The following is an 8,074-nucleotide window of genomic DNA, read 5'->3' on the forward strand; positions in this document are numbered from 1 at the left end:
GCATTTCTGTTTGGTTTAATATTTGTAAAAAGTTATTAAAGAATCCCAACCCTACATTTAGACAAATGAGGACTTTTCAATTATCTGTTTTAATGCACTGGCCCTACTAATTCATAAATTATCGGGTATGAAGAGCTATTCCTACTGTCTAGACTACCCACCTGAGTAACTCGGGGCAGAAAGACTCCCTGCACCCGTACAGGTTTAAACCAGCTGGAGCTCATCTGCTGAATACCACCAAAACCTCATTTCACAATTATTATTGACAAAACATCCACCACAACCAGTGGTTAATTACTCCACCTGGATCATTACTGCTGAAAAATGATGCTTCACTTCTCAATTGTGTCCTCCTAGCACAACATCTACCTTTTCTTTTTCTCCAGCCATGCAAGTATTTTGTGACTAAGTCATTGCAGATAAAAGATGTTACTTGCCTCTGCTGTCCTGATTTTGAAGCATCTTTTAATTATTTGCATCTTCTCCCTTCTCTCTCAAATGCCCCAAAAAGATATATCATATGTAAGTCCAAAATACTGTAATCTAGACCTATAATGTTCCCAGAGAGCTGCAATATGAAGAAGAATCTAGTAATTTTGTTATTTTAAGTGAGTATTTGTATTGGATTTGAGGACAAGAAATCCAAACTGTGTTCCTTGAAGCAGACTGTTGTGCGGTTGTGACATTCCAAATGCAAAAGGTCAGGGCTTCATAAAGTCCTTGATTGCAGATGTCTGATAGTTGGGTTATTTATTTATGTCAAGCTGTTGGTTAGAAAGAGGAACACTGATGCTGAACAACTCACCATAAACATGGAAATTTTCTTTTTACAACAGGCTGGTCCCTGTCTCTGACTGGACAAAATTCCCATTAGTGTCACTGGGAATTTTGCTTGGTAAAGTCTGTGAAAAGCATAAGCTGTTATATTGCCATCTGTGAGGACATGACTAATGTTTGAGGGAGAGAAATCAGCTCCACAGTGCATCTGGCCAGGCCACTGCAATAAATACAGAGAGACACATAAATGATGGTAAGGTTACGACCTATCCCATTAAAAAGGAAGGAACTCCAAAATTACACCCCTACCTGCCAGCAATAGGAAATACAGAAGCTGGAGTTTTTCCTCTTGCTCTGCTTGCTGCTCTCCCATCCCTTTTACAACTGTTTCCTTCTGCCAAAAAGGGTTTGGGGTGGTTTTGTTTGATTTTAGTGAGGGTGTTGTGGGCTCCTCCCGCTGGTAAACTGATCTGCAGGGTAGTGACGCCTCAGTCTCCTCTCCTGGGAAAGAGGAAGGGCACATCCCTGCCTTGTGACTGCATCTGAGTAGCCCATCTCTCAGGAGCTGATAAATCCCCCTAAAGCCAGAATTCTGGCTTGATAACATTAGGACTAAAATGCAGCTTTTAAGTGATGGACACCCCACCCTTCCCCAGCGCTCCTGGGCAGTGGTGTTGCAATGTTGAATATGTCAGAGTCCAGGAGGCAGTGGATCCTCACTTGGGATGCACCCTGAGGTCCTAGAATCGTGGAAGCACAGAGTAGTTTGGGTTGGAAGGGATCTTAAAGATCCTCTGGTTCCAATCTCCCTGCCATGGGTAGGTCTGCAGGCAAATGTGGCTGAAACCAGAAAGTCTGGGTCTCCTCTGAGGTGTCAGGAGGAATCATAGGGTAACAAATACCCCTGTTTCTCATGTCGGCCCCAGCTCTTTCCATACACCCTGTTTTTACCCCATAGCCAGCTACAGGTTACTACAAATAAAACATTTCAGTTCATGCAAAGGTACTTACTTGAAATAAAGAGGTTTTTGATTTACACTACTGAAACTGAAATACTGAAAGAGGGATACCAGCTATACTGTCCACATGCGCTTATCTTTAAAGTGTTCCAGCAGAGCTACTTCGCTGTAACAGAAAGAAAAAATTCACTTTCTGAGAGCTTACACACCAAAACAAATTTAAAAAATTGTATTACTAATTTGGACATCTGAAACACAGAAATACCTGTACAGTACAAATGAAGAGTTACAACTAAGGTGGTGCATTAACATCACATATTTTCTATTAACATTGAGTCAGACTCTGCTATATCCTAAGGAGCTAGGTGCAGGCAAATGCCAAAGGCACCGGGATCTCTAGGATGGACTGCTGGAGGAAGAAGTCAGCCTTTTTCTCAGCATAGCACGTCCCAGCTAAAGGGATTGTCAAGCTTTCCTTTATCTGTAAAATCAAATATTGCAGCTGCCTCCACTCCTCCGCTTTACATCTTCCCTCCAGCAGCCCTGCATCTCCTCTGCCTGGCCTGTGGCTCCCTAGTGACACTGTGCTCTTCTCCTGCCCAGCTCCACCATCATCCTCTCCCAGACTGTCTGACCTAAATCCCTCTCACCTCCTGGTCATAAATCCCACTGGTGGCATTCATCAGGAGCTGGGCTGACCCTTGGGCCCACTGGTGACACAGCACTGCTGCCATGGGTTATTTGAGGGGCAGAGGTGTGGCAGCTCTGTGGACACTGAGTGTGGCAGTGAGTGACCACCGGAGAGGCCATGGAGGGCAGGTGCTGCTCCCGTGGCCCACCTTAGCTTGCCGTGGTCATGGGACACCAGATCCTTTTGGCCAGCAGCACTTTCCTGTTGCATCCCAGGTTGCCGCGCTTTCCCTCTGGCAGCAGCCCACATCCTCTCTTCCTTCCCCTGCAGCACACTGGGTCCTGATCCCTGCACCACCTACATCCCTCTTTGATGGATGTAGCTACACCATCATCTTACATTGCAAACAGCAAATTCTCCTACTAAAATTAGGGAAACACAGAGTTTTAATATGCACTTATATATACATAATTTCCTTTATGTTAGCATAAGGAAGACTACCATGTGTTTAACCCCTTTCTAGCCACCAACCTAAACACTGCAACAGCTGTGTGGTCAGCTCATAAATCTAGCAAAATTTCAGCCACCAAAGCACATAGTCAGAGTCAGGCATGTGTGAGTGCCCTGATGAACCCAAATATTCCCATGTTGGAATGAGCCCCCGCAGGGACAGCACTGGTGGACATTTGATTTGGATGGCCCAACCCCCAGGGCTTGAGAGAGGAAGGGTTTTCCTCATGGCTGGTACAGACAAGGAAACACCTCATCTCACCAGGCTTTCTTCTCATTTTTCTCACAGAATGGTGTTGGCTGGAATGCACCTTAAAATTCCAGCCCTTGCTTTCATGGGCAGGGACACCTTCCACTGTCCCAGGGTGCTCCAAGCCCTGTCCAGCCTGGCCTTGGACAGTTCCAGGGATGCAGGGGCAGCCCCAGCTGCTCTGGGCACCCTGTGCCAGGGCCTGCCCACCCTCCCAGCCAGCAATTCCTGGTTCCCAATATCCCATCTGTGCCTGCCCTCTGGCAGTGGCAGCCACTGCCTGTGTGCTGTCCCTGCATGCCTTGTCCCCAGTCCCTCTGCAGCTCTCCTGGAGCCCCTTGAGGCCCTGGCAGGGGCTCTGAGCTCTCCCTGGAGCCTTCTCTTGTGCAGCTGCACAGCCCTAGCTGTGCCAGGCTGGCTCCAGAGCAGAGGGGCTCCAGCCCTGGCAGCAGCTCCGTGGCCTCCTCTGGGTTCACTCCAGCAGGCCCACATCCCTCTGCTGTTTGAGCCCAGGGGTGGGTTCTGTGAATTTCCCCTTGTCCCCACTTGTACTGCATCCTTTTCCAACAGACCAGCCTTGGAATGTCTGCCAGCAGCCGGGAGCACCTGCACTGAAATGGTGATTTTGGCTTGCCGGGCTGTGTGACAGCAGTGAGCACGGGATCCTTGTCTCCCTGTGCCACTCACCACACAGAGAGGTTACCTGAAGAATGCTTTTCTTTGCAGACCTTGGGTCTCAGCTTGAATCTGCTCTCCTGACATGAGCTGCTGGAGTGGAAGGAGACTGGCTACAGCCAAAACGGCTTCACAACCCAGACTTTGAGCATTGCTTGAGAGCTCTGCTCTCAAAATAATGAATAAAAATAGAAGCAGGGCCACAAGCTTAGCTATTCCTAATGTGCACAAAAGGATGGGAGAGTGCCAGGAGCCAGCCTGCGCTGCCTCTGCCCCTGCCTTCAGCCTGGCTTGTTCTCTCCTACCTCCCCTGACTGGCTTTTCACTGCTGTGAAAAGGAGAGACATACCCCCAAAAGAGCAAAGTGTGTTTGTTATTGACCCTCGCCTGGAAAGTGTATGAAGAGGGATCAGCTCTGTTTGTTTGTACCCGGTAATGATGTCAGGAAAAGGGTTTTTTTTTTTCCCCAAGTCTGGTTTTATCCCCTTTGTTGGAAGTGCCTTTGGTGAGTCTCACACCCTGGTGCTGTTAGCAAAACAATTAGGTTAACAGTGCCTTGGCTCCAACTGTCTGTCAAAGGCTGAATTGCAATGCAAATTAACCCGGCTTTAGCTCTTCAAAGCCAGCTGGGTTCAGGAGAGGTCCCCAGAAACCCCCGTGAGAACGGAGGTCTGGGGCTGGGGAGGGTGGGCTCGGCGGGATTTTACATCCAGGACCTAATGTGTTTGGCAGGAGGGATGCAAAACGTTGTGCAAACACATTATACAAATGTAACACATTGTATAAATCCTTTCAACACTCAAAAGGGGCTTAGAAGAAAGACCGGGAGAGGCTTTTTAGTAGGGCCTGAAGTGACAGGACCAGGGGTGATGGTTTTAAACTAAATTAGGGGAGAATTAGACTACGTAGAAAGAAAAAATCCTTGGCTCTGAGGGTGGGCAGGCCCTGGCACAGCGTGCCCAGAGAAGCTGTGGCTGCCCCTGGATCCCTGGAAGTGTCCAAGGCCAGGCTGGACAGGACTGGAGCAACCTGGTCTGGTGGAAGGTGTCCCAGCCCTGACAGACGAGGTGGAACGAAATGAGCTTTAAGGTCCCTTCCAGTCTAAACAATTCTTGAATTCTGTGACTCAAACATATTTTATTTCTCCTCACGGATTAACAGTGCCCTTCGTGCATTTCAGGACAGGTTTCTGGCCCAGGGTGACATTTGAGCAATACATCCAGAGCAGGGCAGGCTGCGGGTATCACTCTGCTTTCCAAGCGTCCCCTCAGCCCGCGTCCCTTTCCCATACTTATCAGCTTCATTAAGCTTGTTTCTGTGTTTTCCATATGGGCACATACATATGGTGTGTTTAAACAAGTTTGCAGGGTTAATTGGAAAGCAGTTCTTTATCAGTTATTTAATATTTAGCACTTCTGGGGCAGTTTTCACCTGCAGAGATCACAAACCCAGGCAAGTGCTGATGGCCCAGCTGTACCTGTGGGAAATCAGAGGTGCCAAAGCCCAGGTCCCTACTCATGAGGAAAGGCAGGTGCCCAAGGTCACCTGGAGAACCTATGGCAGGGCCAAAAAAATTATATTAACTCCTGGACCCCATTCCTGTCCTCCACCTCCTCGCAGCACACAGCACACTGTGCTTTCTGTCACTTCCTTCATGACAATAAAGTAATCGTAGCTGTCAGTGCTGAGGCAAGTGGAGCTACAACGGAGAAAATTAAAAAAGGAGATTTTAATCTCATTTATAACAGCCTGGCGAGTTTTGAAAAACTAAAAAGTATAACGTATGGATTATTGAATGTGTCCAACATGTCTTTCACCAGCAGATATTGGAATGAGAAGTAACTCTTTTTTTTTTTTTCCCTCCTGATTTACTATATACATCACAGTGAAAAGAAATTGAGGTTCTCTGAGGAAGTGAGGAAATCAGTTTCAGTGTATTTGAGGTCACTCCAGCGGCAGTAGGACAAAGTGTTGAAATAAAAATATTACCCAAATTCCATTTCTCAGGGTGCAGAAGGCATAATTTTAAAAGCAATGGGTCTTTCTTTGCAGGTGCAGAACCAAATGCTGATGCTGTTCTGATCACCCAAAGACTGTAGTGCTGTGCCCTGAACTCCCCTCCTACCTTTAATTATTTGGAGGTGAAGGAAGGAGCCAGTTGCCTTCCTCAGGCTCCAACTTTGTAACAAGGCTTATTAAATTATTCTTTCTGATGCCAGCAAATAGCATTCTTCCCCTCCCCAGTGTTTTTCCAACTGTTTTTCTGGATTTTGAGCAGATTTTGTACCTGGCTAGGTGTAGTCTTGGTAACATTTAATAAGGCTACACCCAAATCTAGCCACTTTCTGACTAATTTAGATGTAGATTCTGCAAATTCCAGGCCTGTTTGTAGCATCCCTGACCTGCTCATATGAATATAAGCACAACTGGGCACTTAAATTATCCCTGCCCTCCTGCCCACTCCAAATTTAGGGATCCAGGAGATACACCCCGGGGATGCCCTGCCTGCATGGGATGTTGGTTTTATGTGTGCTCTACCTGGGTGTCACGTTTAGTTGGGTGCATTCGTTTTGGATGTGGCTTTGCCTTTGGATTTGAGCTGGGCTTGGTTATAGCAGCCATGATTTAAGAGTCCCAGCTCCTACTTCCGACACGATAACTGCCTCAGAGAGTGAGTGACCTTAAAGCAACTCATCCGCCCGCAGTTATTCTGTGAAAAAGGAGCTGCTCCTCCGTGGGAGTGCGTGCAGGACGGGGACCCCTGGGGAGTTCTGCTGCCCTGCCAAGCCTGGCGCTAGGAAGTCTGGCCGGACTTCCCAGTCCGGCCGCAGAGCGCACCAAGGCTGGACGAGAGCGCAGCCTCTTGGTGGCTCAGTTTTCCTCACCCTCTGCCGGTCCAGAATTGGAATCGGGGAATCTGTGGAGCGCCCAGGGTGCCCGGGGTTGTTACCGCTAGTAGTACCCGTAACGCGAACACCGGAGTACTACATGCCCGTCATTTCTGCTTCGTGTTTGGAATCGGAGTGTACCGAGCCTCCACGGTGTATTTTCCTGTCCTTCTAATGACAGGTGCTGTAAAAGCACAAATTATTATTATTATTACTATTATCATCATCATCATCATTGTTATTGTTTCTGCTTTTTGTGATGTGCCCTCGTTCTATACCCAGAGCCATATCAATTTTTTAATTTTTTTACGCTGATTTGGTTTAATATTCCAATATTTACAGTGAGCACCGGCGCACCCCAGTCCCGGGAGCTCCCCACCCTGTGCCCCGCGGGGTGCGGGGGAGACACCCCAGTCTCCCCGCACCCGCCACCCAGGAACAGGTACGAAGGGAGGCATCGGGAGTGGGGCGCGGCAGTGGGGGGAGCTGGGGAGGGGACACACGGACCCACAACCTCTCCGCAACCCGAGCCGCCTCTTGCGCAAGGCGGTTGGAGATAAATATAATATATAGATATATTTATTTTTTTTTTTTTTCCCCCGGAGCGACACGGTGTCTAGACGCCCACGTGACGGGGCCGGGGCCGAGCCGGGCCGGGCCGCTGCGCACTGCGAAGCCGCCGCCGGTGCGGGGGGGCCGGGGGAGGGCGCAGGCACCGCGCCGGCTCCGCTCCCGCCGCACGCACCCGGGGGAAGGCGGAGGTGCGGGGAGGGCGGCTGACTGCGGAGAGCGGAGGGGCGGGGGGGGGGGGGGAGAAAGGGGGAGGGAAAAAAAAAAAAACCACACGAAAGGAGGAGGAGAAGTAGGAGGAGGAGGAGGAGGGGAAGGAAGGCAGGAAGGAGGAGTGAAGAGCAAAAAAAAGGCACCGCGGCAGAGGCGCCGGCAGCAGGGAGAGGGGTCGGCGGCCGGCGGGCACCCCCGCACCCATGTAAGCTCCGCCGGGAGCGGCGGGCCCGGCTCGGCCCGGCGCAGCTGCTGGGGAAGGCAGGAAGGAAGGGACATAGCCCCACTTTTCTCCTTTTTGTTTTTTAATTTTTTAATTTTTTTTTTTTTATTTCCTTTCTTTCTCTTCGTAGCAGCCGGATCAAGACTCCGTGTGGATTAAACCTTTGGAAAGAAGGAGGGGAAAAAAATAAAAGCCCACCCCGAAACCCCCACATCAGGACGACCTGGGCTTTTTAAAAGGGATACAACACTCTGGATGCGCTCGTTCGCCTCTTTTGTGACAGATGCTTAAACGGACGTCCAAACCTTAGGGTTGGTGTTTTGGGGCTTGTTTTTTTTTTTTTTTTGGGTTTTTTTTTTTTTTTTTTTTTTTTTACCC

Source organism: Anomalospiza imberbis, chromosome Z, assembly GCF_031753505.1.
Source record: "Anomalospiza imberbis isolate Cuckoo-Finch-1a 21T00152 chromosome Z, ASM3175350v1, whole genome shotgun sequence".
Taxonomy (NCBI): Eukaryota; Metazoa; Chordata; class Aves; order Passeriformes; family Viduidae; genus Anomalospiza; species Anomalospiza imberbis.